The sequence below is a fragment of the Palaemon carinicauda genome, chromosome 13 (genome assembly GCF_036898095.1).
Source record: "Palaemon carinicauda isolate YSFRI2023 chromosome 13, ASM3689809v2, whole genome shotgun sequence".
Lineage (NCBI taxonomy): Eukaryota > Metazoa > Arthropoda > Malacostraca > Decapoda > Palaemonidae > Palaemon > Palaemon carinicauda.
The window spans coordinates 64,752,215-64,770,349 of record NC_090737.1 but is presented as its reverse complement, the minus strand read 5'-3'; positions in this window follow the sequence as shown (position 1 = coordinate 64,770,349).

Here is an 18,135-nt window from a genome sequence, read left to right as displayed (position 1 = left end):
ATGAAGGGCATACCCTCTAAGAAATGGCGAAAAAAACGGACAGCCAAGTGCACCGCCAGCAATTCACGATCAGAGGTAGAATAACCCGATTCTGCCTTGGACAGTTTTCTGCTGAAGAAGGCCAATGGGCGGGGCGAGCCGTTGACCACCTGCTCGAGTACTGCACCAATAGTAACGTCGCTGGTATCGGCAGAGAGAAGGAGAGGGGCATGTGGGATAGGAAAAGTGAGAGCCACAGCAGTTGATAGGGCCTTTTTTGCATTGCAGAAGGCTGCTTCTTGAAGGGGACCCCAATTCAGGTCCTTTGGTTTGCCCTTGAGGGAGGCGTAGAGGGGAGCAAGAGTGGCGGCAAAGGCTGGCAGAAAACGGTGATAATAGGTGATCATGCCCAAGAATTCCTGCAGAGCTTTGATGGTCAAGGGCGCGGGGAAGTCCTGGACGGCTGCTACCTTCTCAGTGAGTAGATGGACTTCTTAAGGAGTGATGCGGTGCCCTAAGAATGACACTTCGTTGGCGCCAAAGGTACACTTGTCATACTGGACTACAAGGCCATTTTGTTGCAGGCAGTTGAGCACGATGCGCAGGTGATGGAGGTGTTCCTCTTTTGAGAAGGAGAACACAAGTATGTCATCCACATAACATACACAGAAAGGGAGGTCACCTAAGATGCCATTCATGAGACGCTGAAACGTGGCCCCAGCATTAGGAAGGCCAAAACAGGAATAATTGAAGGTGTATATAAAAAACGGAGTGTTGATGGCGGTTTGGGGATGTTTTCTGGGTTCATAAGCACCTGATAATATCTTTTCAGGAGGTCGAGCGTAGAGAAACCCTTCGCTTTGTTTATGTAGGAGGTCACGTTGGCGATGTTTTGGAGGGGGTAGTGATCCGTTTGCATGTTCAGGTGCCTGTAATCCCCGCACTGATGGAGGGAGCTGTCTTTCTTCAGAACGATGTATAAGGGTGACGACCATGGGCTGGAGGCCTTTTGACAAAGGCCCAATACCTCTATTTCGGCAAACGTCTGTTTGGCGGCTGCCAATCGTTCCGGTGCTAGACGTCTGAATTTTGCAAAGTACTGGGGGTCCCGTCGTCTTGATATGGTGATAAATACCGTGCTTGGCAGGAGCCGTGGGCATTTGGCGAAGTTCTGGACGGAAAGCTTCCGGGTACGACGTGAGGAGGGGGGCATAGGCATCCGTGGGTGCGCTGATGTGGAGAGCAAGGTTGGAAGGGGCGGGTTGAAGAGGTGTTGACAAGTACGAGTCTGCGTTGATCAATCGTCGGTGGGCGACATCGACCAGAAGGTGGAAATGAGAGAGGAAATCCATACCGAGGATTGGCAATGTGACGTCAGCAACGAGAAACTTTCAATTAAATTTACTGTTTCCAAACTATAATGTGAGGTTCTCGTAACCGTAGGTGGGTATCGCAGATCTGTTGGCAGCTACCAAGCGGACGTCGGCAGACGTACACAGACTATGTCGTGTCTTGAAGAGTTCACTAGGCAAAAGAGTATGACAAGCACCCGTGTCTACCAAAAATGACACGCACATTCCAGCATCACGTAAAAAGAAAAGATTAGAAACACGGGAGGCCACCGCCACGAGCGATGGCCTACTCACACGTTTTTTAGCCACTGACAATCCTTTGCACATTTCTTCGCTGTTGCCCTGAATCTGATGTGGTAGTAGCAAAACTGCGGGGGATGGGTGGCAGTAAGTGGCTGTAGAAGTCATTGGTTGGGGCACGAGCGAGTGGTGAGAAGTGGATGGCTTTGTCACCGCTTCGGCACGTCACGGGGTAGGCGTGTATGTCCTACAGCATTCACGTCAGCTTCGGTTTACGTTGAACAGGCGTCCTCTTCGTCAGGAGTGGAGGTGTTGATGAATGTCTTAAAGTGGTTGTCCATAAGGACATCTGCTTTGGTCATCAAGTCCTTTATGGGTAAGCTATCTACATCGTGTATGGAAGCGCGTGCAGGTTAGGGTAAACGCCGTATCCAAAGGGCACGAAGTAGGTTCACCTCACGAGGAGAGCCATCTGTATCAGGTTGCAGGCGAGCGATACTGGTCATTTCCCTGAGGGCGAGCGAAGCCCTTTGGTCCCCCAACGGTTGTTGAGAGAGCTGAAAAGCTTTGCTATACGGGCGGCTGGCGACGGGGAGTACTGCTGCAGAAGGTATGTTTTAAGGTCGTCATATGCTATTGGGGTGTCTCCTTGTTCACAAAGCCAGTTGGATATTTCCGGGAAGGTATCTTCGGGTATCGCCGCGAGAACATAATCTGCTTTGGTGGTTGAGCGAGTTACGCCCTTGATGCGAAACTGGTCTTCTGCGCGCTGAAACCAAGTGAACGCCTCTCTGCTGGCGAACGATAAAAGTTTCAATGTGGCGGCGCCAACTTTTGTCGAGTCCCCCATAGAGAGTACCAATGATGGAGGGGCGATGGGGGTTGGAAGGCAGGAGGAGCGAGTTGACTTCCAGGGTCACCAATGTAACGTGCCGAGAGAAGGTTGTGACTCAAAGACAGGATGAAAGCAACTGTGCGAGTTTATTACAGAACACTCTCCTTTATATACAAAAGCTTAATGCAACAGGAAATTTCCTATTCAAAACCGACACCCCATCGGTTAACAGTTAATGGTGAGAAAAACATGCATGTTATTTCATGTTCTTTTTAGTGCAAGGGGAGAGCGAAGATACAAGCATTCTATATACACCAAATGAAATGTCGTTACTATGTATGAATGTGTGACAAACGGTTGGTATAATAGTGATCATGACCTCAGATTGACGAAATTGACATTTCTTCTTCACATTACTTTATTATTGTTATTATTATTATTATTATTATTATTATTATTATTATTATTATTAGGTCTGTATTCTGATAAATGTGTCAACATTCTGTCATTATAGTAATCTTCTATATCTTCCATAATAGTTGTTACTGGACTGCAGCCTATTTCTTGGCATTCCCTTCTTTAATCCCATCAGCATTCCTCACTCTGTTTGCCCGAGAACTTAACCTTGTATGCAAATAATCTCATTTATTATACATTCTTGTTTCAGATGAAGTATCTCAGTTGGTTTGCTTTCTTAGTTTTCATATCAAGTGTAAATTATTACGACAAATATCACCCGCTTATCCCGGATTTGGCTGATCAAGAAATCTTGAATACTCATGTAAAACATAAAAAAAAAAAAAAAAATAAAATAAAAAAAATTCCAAACACTAATCTTATTCATGCATGAAATTGATATCCATGAATATATTTGTCACTTTTCCTCTTCTTTATGATTTATCTTCGAATCTTTTATTTATCTGTAGCTCCTTTAACAATGTCTTCATATATTTGGAATCGATAGCTATGATCATCATGCTATATTCCAAAAAGAGCCAATAGATTATTTCGTAACCTGTATCTTTCACGTATCTTACCCTTGTACTGGTATAATATATATATATATATATATATATATATATATATATATATATATATATATATATATATATATATATATATATATATTTATCTGCATATGAACATATATTTGGATGTATGTTTGTATACATATATATATATATATATATATATATATATATATATATATATATATATATATATATATATATATATATATATATATATATATATATATATATATATATATATATATATATATATATATATATATATATGTATACAAACATACATACATATATATGTGCATATATATTTATTCATATCCTCGATATATATATATATATATATATATATATATATATATATATATATATATATATATATATATATATATATATATATATGTGTGTGTGTGTGTGTGTGTATATATATACATACATATATATATTTATATTTATATATATATATATATATATATATATATATATATATATATATATATATATATATATATATATATATATATATATATATATATATATATATATATATATATATATATATATATATATATATATATTATACGATGGCTCGTGACTGGGAACCAAACATATAATATAATATGTACCACCACTGGCGAATTGATAAACCTCTTGAATTCCAAATTCACTTTTTTTCTTTTAAATTAAAACTGTTACACTTTGAAATATTAATACACGAATTCCGAGGGAGTTAAATAACTCTCAGACAGCAATATATGAAACACAGAATATCTGAAGGTCTCTTAAATACACTAAAAACTAAACTAGGTAATTATAATTACGATTAAACTAACTGCGGTTCAGTAACAGGATACAAGCGTAACTATGCTAAACAATGGTGATTGGAATAATACACTGTTTACAAATATAAATATATTCTCTATGAAATACAACACTTTAAAAGAATGTACATAATAACAAAATAAATCACTTGAAATATTAAGTCTGAACAAAACTTAGATTAAGACAAAAATGTTACGATCTGAAAAATATATAATAATTTGACTTTAAATGTTAAATTGGAATAATCCTTAGACTAAGAAAAAAAGAAATAACACCTACGAAAATTATACAATCACATTTTTCACCCAAAATGATACCCGAGTACAATATCTAAGTTTGATACTCATTAGAAAATAAGATAACCAAATCAGAATACAAATACCTAGCCCTCCTACAGGGCAGGTCACAAAAAGTGTAGAACAATTTTACAAGTACTCACTAAACACGATATATGCAGAGCCAAAAAATAACTTTGGAGAGGACGCACTACAGGTACTGAACACTTTTAAAATAATACTCTGAGCTGCATACGAAAGAGGGAAAGGGGAAGATTGTTGTCTTAAGGCTGCAATTATCTATCTGTCTATGTGACTCTTGTGTCGCCATTATATATTAAACCTAGCAACTTCCGGAAACTTCCAGGACTGGGGTCTGGAAGCCTACGGGCCGGGCAAGGTATCAGAACTACCAGGTATTGCACTCTCGACTGTATACTCACACAACGCCAGATGGCTCTCTCATTCAGCTATCTCCGCCCACCCTTTGTCCCCAAAATAAAACAAAGATAACATACTATCACTAGTTTTTCATGAAATTGCCAAAGCACAGGGTACTGCATATTCTCTTTCAAATATGACGCAATACCTCATAAGAATATAAAAGAACTTTACATAGGCCCTTGTTACTATCGTGTATGACCACATAAAACTCTCAAACTGTTTACATAAGAGTTCGTAACAAAAACATGTGAAACAAAATAGTTCATTCTTAAAAATAACGTGAATTTACATATACTGACTTGAATAAAGAAATACAATGAATTTAACGACGTAAGTCTTACGTAATTTACTCAAGTTTAAAATTAGACGAGGAAAACTCATCTTGAGAGCTGGCTAACCTGTCTTCAATGCACAAATAAAATATAAATAAATAATGAATCATGAATAGAGTATTGTATTTACTCTACACAAGACAAGCTTCGTATGATAGGTCCCCCCAAAAAGGTGATTTATTTTGGGCCTAAATCCCTTGATTCAGCTTGAGATAAATAATCTGCAACCAACTTATCTCTATCTGATATATGCTTTACATTAATAAAATACGGTTGCAAAGATAATGACCACCTAGTTAACCTTTGATTATTATCTTTTATCTTATTCACAAAAGTTAAAGGATTATGATCTGAATACACTGTAGTCTCTTCATTTTCAGGTCGAGTTACATAGACCTCAAACTTGTTTATCGCTGTGAATAACGCTAGTAATCCTTTTCAACATTCTAGTAGGCTCGCTGATGCTTCTTTAGCTTCGACGACATAAAAAAGCAGGATGAAGAATTCCTTCCTTGTCTTCTAGCAATAAGACAGCTTCAATCCCGTTCTCTGACGCATCAATTTGGATAAAGAATTTCTTGTTAAATCGGGTGCTCGCAGTATCGGTTTTGAAGTTGATATGGCCTTTATGGTGCGAAAGGATTTCTGGTACTTGACGGTCCATACAAATTTATTCTTGGGGCAAGTCAAGTCCGTCAAGGGCGCGACTACAGCCTTAAAGTTCGGGCAAAAACGTTGGTAGAATCCTGCCATCCCTAGAAAGCGTTGTCATTGCTTCTGCGCTGTTGGGGGATATGCTTTCCATATTCTGTCAACGTTAGCGGCTACCAGGCCAATTCGTCCTCTTCCTACTTCAAATCCCAAGTACTGAACTGCTGCCTTTCCAAATTTGCTTTTCTCCAGGTTAATCGTCAGGCATGCTCCTTGCAGCTTTTGAAATATGTTCTCCATGATTCGGAGATGTTCTTCCCAGGTCAATGAATATACCACAATATTGTCGAGATATACGCTTACATCTTCTATCAATCCTGGTAGGTTATCCATCCCTCATTGAAAAGTAGTGGGGGTGTTCATTAGACCAAAGGGCATGACAATGTATTGATATAACCCAAACTGGGTTATAAAAGCTGATGGTAATTGTGCGTTGTCGTTCAAAGGAATTTGATAGTAGTCGTTTAGCAAGTCAATCTTAGAGATAAACCTCGCTTGTCCGATACTGTCGAGTAGTTGGCCGATGAGCGGCAATGGATATCTATCGGCCACACTGATTAACTTGGACTTTCGGTAGTCTGTACATATCCTTAGATTTCCGTACAATTTTTTCACGAGCTTGTATGGAGAACTGTAAGGGCTAGAACTTTGTTCGGCTAATCTGTTTTGTAACAAATAATCCATTTCTTTTCTTACGGCGACAGTCAATAGGTGCATTATTTAAATGATCTTTCTGTTGTTTAGAGGTGTATCTCATGCTTCATCAGGCTGGTTCGTTTCGGGATGTCCGGGAAAATTTCAGAGAAACTTCTAATTAATTGGCTTAATTCATCTTGTTGCTCTTGGTCCAAATGAGTTAATTCCCTCCCTATTTCTAAATGATAGACGAATTATTCACTTTGCTTACTGCCCCTACCTCATAACCATTGTCACCTCCCGTGGATGGTATGGTTTGAGCTATACATGCTAGTGAAGCGTCAGTCTCACTTCCGCTCAAGTAGGGTTTCAGTAGGTTGATGTGTACTATCCTTTGACTTTATCTTCGTCCTAGAGTCTCGCTAACGTAGGTTAGGTCACAGATCTTCTCTTGAATCCTGAATGGCCCTTGAAGCTTGTTGGTGAGTGGTAATCTCCTTATCAGCAGGAAAACTAATACCTGTTGTCTTATCGAAAACTGTCTGTCCTTACTTTTCGTATCGAACCTTTTCTTAATTTTTCCTTGGCTCGTCTTCAGGTTTTCTAAAGGAAATTTCCTTATCTCGCCAATCTTTTTCCTCAAATTCTTGATATATACTCCATCCGTTTTCTCTCGATCCTTCTATTTTTTTTGCTAACATATTAGTTGGTGTTCGTACCTCTTGTCCAAATACCATTTCATTCAGGCTTCATCTATGCTTTCATGATAAGCATTACGTACCTCGAATAACATTAACAGTAGTCCAATATCCCATTCCTTTTCTGTTTCGTTGCAGAGCTTTGTTAGCATTCTTTTTAAAGTTTGATGAAACCTCCCTAATGCACCTTGGGTTTCCGGAGGATAAGTAGTTGATAGTTGTTGTTTTACATCCAGCAGTTTAATTACATCCTGAAATAATTTTGTTGTGAAATTCGTTCCTTGGTCACTTTGAACAATTTTTGCTATACCAAACTTACTGAGTAACTTCTCGGTGATTATTTTAACCCTGATGTTCCTGACGGGTATGGCTTCTGGTTATCTCATTACTGGACACATCAAGGTTAACATGTATTTGTGACCTTTTTTCGTCGTTTGGAAACGTCTTACAGTGTCGATCATTACCTTGTTGAAGGGTTCTCCTCGCACTTCTATCTGGTGTAAGGGAGCTTACTTAATGGGCTTTCCAGCCATTTGACATACCTAACATGCACGGCAAAACTGGCTCAGGTTCTTATGCATGCCCGGCCAGAAATAAAAGTGTTATATTATATTCTCCGTTGTCAAACTTAGCCCCATATATCCTGTCTCGTGCGCCACGGCAATCGTCTGTCTTCTCAATGGTGCGTGAATTAATATCTGCCAATATATCCCCCTTGCGGCATTCCTAGGGATATCAGCTGGTCTATGCTTCCTCATAAGCAACCAATCCTTAAGATAATAACAGGTCGGAGATTGCTGTGCCTCCGCCTCGTCCACCACCCGGTACAATAACTCAGTTCACGTTGCATCCTTCTGTTGGAATCCTATCAGCCTTTTTCTATTAATTTGTCCTACTTCTAGCTTTGCATTTTCTATTTCTTCCAAGTCCATACCTTCTCTGTCTCTTTTACGCTCATCTGTTGTTCCTCTTCACTCGGGCCTACTCGGGAGTTCTCTTCTTGTGTACCATGATGGGAATCCTCTTCTTCAGAAAACCAATCCTACAAGTTCATTGCTCCTTCGATGTCTTTTTCTTTTTTTTTTTAGCAGCCAATTTCATCTTCATACTCCTAGTCGTAACACAACTAGGAAACATATAAGGGTATTCTTTTTCAATTTCAGTTGTAGGACTGTACTTCAATGGTTTCTCGGTTACAATGGGACAAGGCATGAATGGTGCTCCACCAACTCAATTACCCAGCAGGCCGTCTACTCCTTCGACAGCCAAGGAATCCTTTACTGCAAAGTCAGAATTACCTGTCATCAACTCGCATGACAGTTTCATGTGGCAAATGGGGTGACCTCCTCACCTCATTTTCCCTTCAAAATAACGAAGTCTCCTGTGATAGACTGACCCCCCAACGGGTGTACTCCTCGTACCACCACACTATTGTTACAACCTGTGTCGCGCAATATCCTCACCGGGGTTCACTCACTCCGGTCTATTGCTGCTAACATACCTTAATGAACATATGGTTTAAAGGCATCCACACGTTTTGTGTTTGTCCTGTTTGCTGTGTAAACCTTGGCTGGTTTATTTTCCTCTCCGTCCTTTCCCGACTGCTTCTTCGTCTTTGCATTCTGTGACGTCGAATTATCTTAAATCACTTGGGTGACTTCTTTCGGTTGGTTTGACCAATATTCCATACTGATATTGCCTCTCTTACCACAATTAAAGCAGACAATATCAACCTTTTGCGCGTCTTTCACGATATTTGAAGGAGGACGATTCAACGTTTGTTGCTGTGGTACTATCACATTCTGCTTAGGTATAGTACCCATGCTACTTTTGTTGTAACTCTTGAACTTGTTTCCATAGTTATTACTGAATTGGTTTCCATGGTTCGGCAAATACTTGACACTTGGTCAGAACGACTGATCAAACTTCATACCTGGGTAGGGTTTACGACTGATAATATTGTAATCTTCCCTCAGCAAAGCGGGTTTATCAAGTTTCTTCTCTCTCAAGTACGTTCTAATGTGATCAGGAATTCCTCGTAGATACTGCTCTAGTATTGTTAATTCTTCTAAAGCAGCCATCTCTTTTACGTTAACAGCCTCTGTCCATTTCTTAAAACATTTTCGTACCTTATAAGAGTAATCCAGGCAAGTCATTTTCTCGTCCTTTCTCAAACTTCGGAGCCTTTCATTTTAATATTCAGTGGTCATCTGATACACTTGCAGCACGCTCCCCTTCACTTCTTGATACCCCATCCATTGGTCCTGAGATAAGTATAAGTAAGCACTGCGGCACTCCCCAAAGAGCACACTCTGCAATAACACAGACCATTTATCATCTGGCCATTTCATTGTCTCTGGGACTGTTTCAAAATGATAGAAGAATTCATCTGGAGCCTCTTCTGGGAACCTTAGAATAACCCTCTGGGCTTCCGACACTTTAAACACAGGTTTGTGCCTAGCAGGAGTCGTCTCTGTCTGCGTTGTTGACTTTACACGAGTGTACAACAGCTCCAACTCCCGCTCATGTTGTGTAATCTCTCCTGCCTTTCCGTTTTCCTTTTCTTCTCGTTCTATTTCTTTTTCTTCTATCCTTCTCGCATGTCTTGCAATTTCTCGGGCTTCATCTCCTTCTTCTTCCCGTTCTGCCATCATCTTTAACCTAATCAAATTATCTTTCACTACAATTCGTCAAATCTCAGCCTCACCATCCCTATAAGCCTCTATATCTTCAGTTTTGAGGGTCAAACGGTCTTTGCTTCTCTAAAAACTCTTCCTCAGCTTCCTCCAACAGTTGAAAAGCTGCTACAATATTCTCTTCCGGCAACGTTCCCGAATATATCAACGCTTTCAAGGCTAGAAACTTGATTTGGGCTTTGATCATCCCACTCATTGCATGGCCACCAAATGCCATCACTATAGAGAGCCACATACCTTTAGATACATTAGCTTCTGACAATTCCTGAACACTTGGCTTATTCAAAAACTAAAAATATTAAACTTTTCCATCTTGTAATTTAACAATATTAAATTCCTTTCCTAAAATATATCCAAACGATGCACAAAATCCTATCAACACTGTACTATTCAAAACTTTTATCAAAGCATGGGTCTGTTATCACCAATATTTAAAACAGACTCGCTCGATCCCAAGGGTTTGGGCACCAAAAATTCATAATTTAAAGATGACTCCTGGGTTTGGCTACAAACTATATATATTATACTATAGCTCGTGGCTGAGAACATAACATGTAATAAAATATATACTATGACTGGCAAGTTAATCAACCTCTAAAATTCCAGCCTGACATGTTTGCTTTTAAATTAAAACTGTTACACTTTAAAATATTAATACACAAATTCTGAGACGGTTAAATAACTCACAGACAGCAATATATAAATCACTGAATATCCAAAGGTCTCTTAAGAACACTCAAAACACAACTGAGTAATTATAATTACGATTAAAATTACTGTGGTTCATCAACAACATATGAGCATAACTATTCTAAACAATAGGGATTGGAATAATACCCTCTTTACAAAAATAAATATATTCTATATACCGTAAGTTACAATGCTTTGAAAGAATCTACATAATAACAAAATAAATCACTGGAAATATTAAGTCTGAACAAAACTTAGATTATAACAAAAATGTTACGATCTGAAAATTATATAGTGACTCGACTTTAAATGTTGAATTGGTATAATCCTTAGACCACGAAAAAAAAACACTTACGAAAATTATATAATCACTTGTTTCACTTGAAGTTAAATCTGAGTACAACATTGAAATTTACACTTAATGAGAAAATATATAACCAGATCACAATACAAATACCTAACCTTCCTAGAGGGCCTTTTACAAAAAGTCTAGGAGAATTTTATAAGTACTAACTACACACGATATATGCGGGCGCACATAATCACTTTGGAGGGGACACACTATAGGTATTGAACACTTTTAAAACAATACTCTGAGCAACCTGCGTAAGAGAGAGAGAGAGAGAGAGGGGAAGATGGCTGTCTTAAAGCTGCAAATCTCTATTTGTCTATTTATCCGTGGTGTTGGTTTTATACATGAAACCTATCTACTTCCAAAACCTTCCAAGACATTGGTATGGAAGCGTTGGGACCGGGAAAGGCGTCAGAGATACCAAGTGTTGCTCTTTCGACAGTGTACTCATGCAACGCCAGACGGCTCTCTCAGTCAGATAGTTTCGCCCACCCTTGTTTCCCCATAAAAAAAAAATAACATCCTATATCTAGGTTTTCGATAAATTTCCAAAGCACGTGGTACTGTGTATTTCCTCCTAAATATGATGCAATACCTCATAAAAATATAAAAGAGCCTTACATATGGCCATGTTCCTATTGTGGATCATAACACAACACTCTCAAACAGCTTACGTAACATTTTGTAACAAAAATACTTGAAATAAAAAAGTTAATTCCTGAAAATAAGGTATATTTACATATACAAAATTAAATAAAGAATTCAATGAATTTAACGACGAAAGTCTCACATAATTTACGTAATGAGACTGAATCTACATGAGGAAAATGCATCTTAATAGCTGGTTAGAATTTCTTCAATACATATATTAAAAATAAACAAATCATGCATTAAGTTTTGTATTTCCTCTACAATATACCGGCAACATAATGATATATATATATATATATATATATATATATATATATATATATATATATATATATATATATATATGTATATGTATACATATATATATATATATATATATATATATATATATATATATATATATATATATATATATATATATATATATATATACATATATATATATATATATATATATATATATATATATATATATATATATGCATTAATATATATATATATATATATATATATATATATATATATATATATATATATATATATATATATATATATATATATATATATATATATATATATATATATGTGTGTGTGTGTGTGTGTGTGTGTGTGTGTGTTTGTGTATGACAAGTGAAGATGGATAATGAAACTTCGGCATATGGGTATTCTTCATTCATTACAAAAGGTGGTTTGTTCGTAAGTACACAATACAGCACTACCGTCTCAGGTGAGGGACTTGTCAACTCGAGCGCTCACCGGCAATTAAAAACTCCCTTCGTAACCAAAATGCAATTATTGCAAAACATGCTGACGCATAGGTTTTTGTGGAATACTCATGAATATTGCGTTCATATACCTTGACGTAAAACACACACACACACACACATATATATATATATATATATATATATATATATATATATATATATATATATATATATATATATATATATATATATATATATGAATTAGGACATTACTCCCCCTGCCCAAAGCTCCTCACTCCTGGAGGAGGTGCACACCCGTGCTCACTAGTCTATGATATATGGAGGACACTCCAACCAGGAATAGGCATGGCATGTACTGGACAGAAATGCAACATAATATATATATATATATATATATATATATATATATATATATATATATATATATATATATATATATATATATATATATATATATACATATATATATATATATATATATATATATATATATATATATATATATATATATATATATATATATATATATATATATATATATATATATATATATATATATATATATATATATATATATATATATATATATATATATATATATATATATATATATATATATAAATCACCCCAACAAATAGGATATCTTTCATAAAAAGTAAAAAAGGAAATATTGCATGTAAAAATTTACACAGCGCAATATAAATAATTCCACTAATTTCTTCTTAAGACCTCTGCAACCAAAACACAGAATACACAAAGTGAAAAAAAAATCATAATCTAAGGTCTACATAATCTCATCAATAACCTCTCTCTGGTTGCGGGTAATACGGGCTTCTTGGGCGGGACAGGGGTAGGAATAGATATTCCTTCATACCTCGATTGTACTTGTCCGGGTTTACGGCACATTTTCGCAACATAACTCACCACTACTGTTCCACCATTTATTTAAATCACTACAACACTTACACTTGCAACTTTCAAATGGTGGCCACTAGCCGTTTTCCCAAGAAAATCATTCATCTTCCCGCCCTTCTCTTATAACAATAAGTATAAGGTATTCACATCTACACATTCTCTAACACTGCTATCCTCAAGGCAGAACTTTAACCCTTCAGCCACTTGCCATTCGGGAACCTCCCCGGCCCCAGCAACCAGGAATCATATAACTACATGAATAATACAGCATCGCCTGATGGACCTATCTAACCTCTGATTGTTTTTAGGTTCACTCAGTAATCTTATACGTATTTCCACACCCAGCAAAATTACCACATCATTTTATGTATAAATTTAGCATCAACATAACACATTGTTATTATCACGTTTATTTAAAACACATCGAAAGAAAAAATAAGGTCTGTTCAAACAAAAACAACAGCAAAAGAAAAAAAAAAATTCTACTCATCAACTCGAGGGATTTCCCGTATGCATGGGTAAGGAAGAACACTTTTGAAAACTACCTCTTTAGGTACCACATGTATGTGTGTCTGATGATGTTCAGACACTGGGCCATTAACAATGCTTTATATAAAAACTGTGTTAGACTTAACCATCTTTACTCGGTGCAGACCCAAATACGCTGGCTCTAGTTTGTGTTTCCTAGATTGTAATCGTTTCAAATACACACGATCGCCCACAAATACTTTTACCGGTGCGGTTTTGAACCGACCTTCATACTTTGAGCTGTGATTTTCATTAGCTCTTTTCAAAAACCTTTTAGTGATGTTCATTACTCTCCTCAATAGATTTATTAAATATACACGGTATTGCTCAGTTGAATAATTTGGCAATTGTTGCAAATTAATGAGTACCGTATATGGTAACAAAGGATCCTGTCCATACACTAAAAAGAAAGGCGTGTCCCTGAGCGAAGCATTATATGCAATGTTAAAAGCTAGCTCAGCTCTAGGAAGCATTGCGTGCCAATGAAGGCCTATATTCGGTCACTGGAAAGTGTTAAATTTTCATCAAGTGTGTGACCAATTTCACCACATTGTCTATAAACTCAAGACCATTATCACTTATCAAAATTTTTGGGCAAACAAACTTAGTAATGAAAGAGTACAGCGCTAAGAGTAAAGCGCTTGGGCTATTGAATTTCCCAATTTATCCAACATTGCGTAAGTATGAGTGTACCGAGTAAATGCATCCACAAATACACATATATACTTATGTTGTGTTAACCCAGTAGGAAATGGTACTGCTATATCCATAAGCAATGTAGAAAATTTAATAGGAATCACAGGCCCCTCTCTGGGTTCCGGTACAGTGTTTTTATGTTCTTTGAAACAATTAAAAGCATGAAAACCTTTTATACAATTCTCTCTAGATTTTTTCATTCCTAACCAAAAGAAGGATTCACATGCTCTCCATAATGTTCTATCAATCCCTAAATGCCCTACATACGGACTTGCATGTACAATGTGGATGGCTCGTTTAATTAAAGAGGGAGGAAGAATTAGCTGTGCACAAAATTCCCCTCCCCTCTTCTCGTAAGCACAATATAAGATATCATTTTCAATAAAAATTTCGCACGACGCACATTCAAAAATGAGGGATAGCTCGCACTCTTTCCATCAATTTGAGACAAGCTTAGAGAAAGTTGTGACTCACAGACAGGATGAAAGCAACTGAGTAACTTTATTACAGAACACTCTCCTTTATAAACAAAAACTCAATGCAACAGGAAATTTCCTGTTCAAACCGACACCGTATCAGTTAGCAGTTAACAGTGAGAAAAATATGCATGTTATTTCAGGTTCTTTTTAGTGCGAGGGGAGAGCAAAGATACAAGCATAATATATACATAAAATTAAATGTTATTACTATGTACGAACGTATGACACACGGTTGGTACATGGCTCCCCCCCTAAAAATGACATACTGTACATGTTAAATAGAGAGCCCTGATCTAGAGAAGCGAACTGTAGGCGGGTCATCTGGCAGGAGATAAGCAGGTTTTAGACAATCAATGGAGACCCAGTCTTCTTTGCCATGAATGTTTAGTAATAATGCTTTCGGACTGTGCCAGATCACAAGGAAAGGACCTTTGTAAGGGAGCTTTAGCGGTTGCTTGCTAGTGTTGTTGCGCAGTAAGACGTGCGTTGTAGAGAGCAAGCGTGTCGGTATGTGATGCTTCGCTGGGGGCTTGTAAGTCTGGCTGCATAGAGTAAATTTTCCCACGATGTGACATATGTGCTGGAGATCGTCGTCGGAGGTTGTAGAAGGAAAAAATTCGGCAGGGATGACCAACAGGTCGCCATACACTATTTCAGGGCGTCTTTAAGAGTGGTCCTTAGTCCCAGGAGGACCCAGGGAAGCTGAGTAAACCAAGGTGAATCCTTGCAACGGGACATCAAAGCTGCTTTGAGGGTGCGATGAATACGTTCAATCATTCCATTGGCAGCAGGGTTGTAGGCAGTTGTCTGATGTAGTGTGATGAGCAGGAGATTTGCTGATGATGTCAACAATTGAGAGTTGAAAGTGGTACCTCTTTCAGAAGTAATATGCTCAGGGATACCAAATCTTGCGATCCATCCTGAGAGTAAGGCAGATGTACATGAGGCGGAAGTTGTAGTTTCCATGGGAATGGCTTCAGGTCAACGAGTGGAGCGGTCGATGACGGTAAACAGGTAACGATGTCCTTTTGATGTTGGTAGGGGCCTACAAAGTCGATGTAAATATGTGCGAAACGACGCTGAGGTTAAGGAAAGGTGCCCACTCCTGAATCCGTGTGTTGATATACTTTGGAAGTTTGGCAGGAAGTACAGGCGCGGACCCAATCCTTAGCATCCTGAGAAATGCTGTGCCAAATGAACTTCGTCTTCAGCAGCTGTGCAATAGAATGGCACGAGGGATGTGAAAGGCCGTAAATCAAATCAAACACCTGCCGGAGCATGGGAGCAGGAATCAAAGGTCGTTGGCTACCAGTACTGCCGTCACAGAGAAGGGTGGTGTTGGAGTCTTCGAGGGGGAAGTCTTCCCAACGGAAGTTCATGCAGGATGTTCTACATGCTTGATACTCTGGATCCTGTCGTTGGGCTTCAGCCAAGGCGTTGTAATCCAATCCCGGTTGAATAGTAGCCAATGTGTTTCTTGATAGAGCATCGGCAACGGGATTCATTTTCCCAGGGACGTATTGAAGGGTGCAATTGTATTCAGCCACGGCTGAGAGATGTCGACGTTGACGGGGGACCAGGCGTCAGAATGTCGAGTGAAGGCGTGCACCTGAGGCATGTGGTCTGTGCGAATGACAAAGTGCGTACCTTCTAAGAAATGGCGAAAGTGATGGACAGCCAAGGTGCACAGCCAGCAATTCTCGATTGAAGGTAGAATAACCCGATTCTGCCTTGGACAGTTTTCTGCTGAAGAAGGCCAATGGGCAGAGCAAGCCGTTGACCACCTGCTCTAGTACTTCACCATTAGCGACGTCACTGACATCGGTGGAGAGAAGGTTAGGGGCATGTGGGATAGGAAATGTCAGAGCCGCAGCGGGTGATAGGGCCTTCTTTGCATTGCAGAAGGCCGTTTCTTGAAGGGAACCCCACTTCAGGTCCGTTGGCTTACCATTGAGGGAGGCGTAGAGGGGAGCAAGAGTGGCGGCAATGGCTGGCAGAAAGCGGTGATAATAATTGATCTTGCCCAAGAATTCCTGCAGAGCTTTGATGATCAAGGGCACGGGGAAGTCCTGAACGGCTGCTACCTTCTCAGGGAGGGGATGGACTCCTTCAGGAGTGTTGTGGTGCCCTGAGAACGGCACTTTGTTGGCGCCAAAGGTACACTAGTCGTACCGGTCTACAAGGCCATTTTGTTGCAGGCGGTCGAGCCCGATGCGCAGGTGACGGAGGTGTTCCTCTTTTGGGGAGGAGAACGCAAGTATGTCGTCTACATAACATACAGAGAAGGGGATGTACCGTAAGATGCCCTCCATGAGACGTTGAAATTTGGCCCCAGCATTATGAAGGCCAAAACAGAAGTAATTGAAGGTTTATGTACCAAACGGAGTGGTGATGGTGGTCATTGGGATGTCTTCTGGGTTCATAGGCACCTGATAATACCCGTTAAAAAAGGTCGAGTGTAGAGAAAACCTTCGCTTTGTGCAGATAGGAGGTCACGTCGGCGATGTTTGGGAGGAGGTTGTGAACCGGTTCTGTTTGCATGTTCAGGTGCCTGTAAGCCCCGCACAGATGGAGAGAGCCGTCTTTCTTCAGAACGATGTGGAAGAGTGACGACCATGGGCTGGAGGCCTTTTGGCAAAGGCCCCTTCCCTCCATTTTGGCGAACGTCTGTTTGGCGGCTGCCAATCTATCCGGTGCCAGACATCTGAAATTTTGCGAAGACTGGGGGGCCCTGTCACCTTGATATGGTGATAAATACCGTGCTTAGCAGGAGCCGTGGGCGTTCGGCGAAGTTCTGGACGGAAAACTTCCAGGTACGACGTGAGGAGGTGAGCTTAGGCATCCGTGGGTGAGCTGATGTGGAGAGCAAGGTTGGAGGGGGTGGGTTGAAGCGGTGTCAACAAGTACGAGTCTGCGTTGACCAATTGTCGGTGGGCAACATCTACCAGAAGGTGGAAATGAGAGAGGAAATCCGCACCGAAGATTGGCAATGTGACGCCAGCAACGAGAAACTTCCAATTAAATTTACCGTTTCCAAATGATAATGTAAGG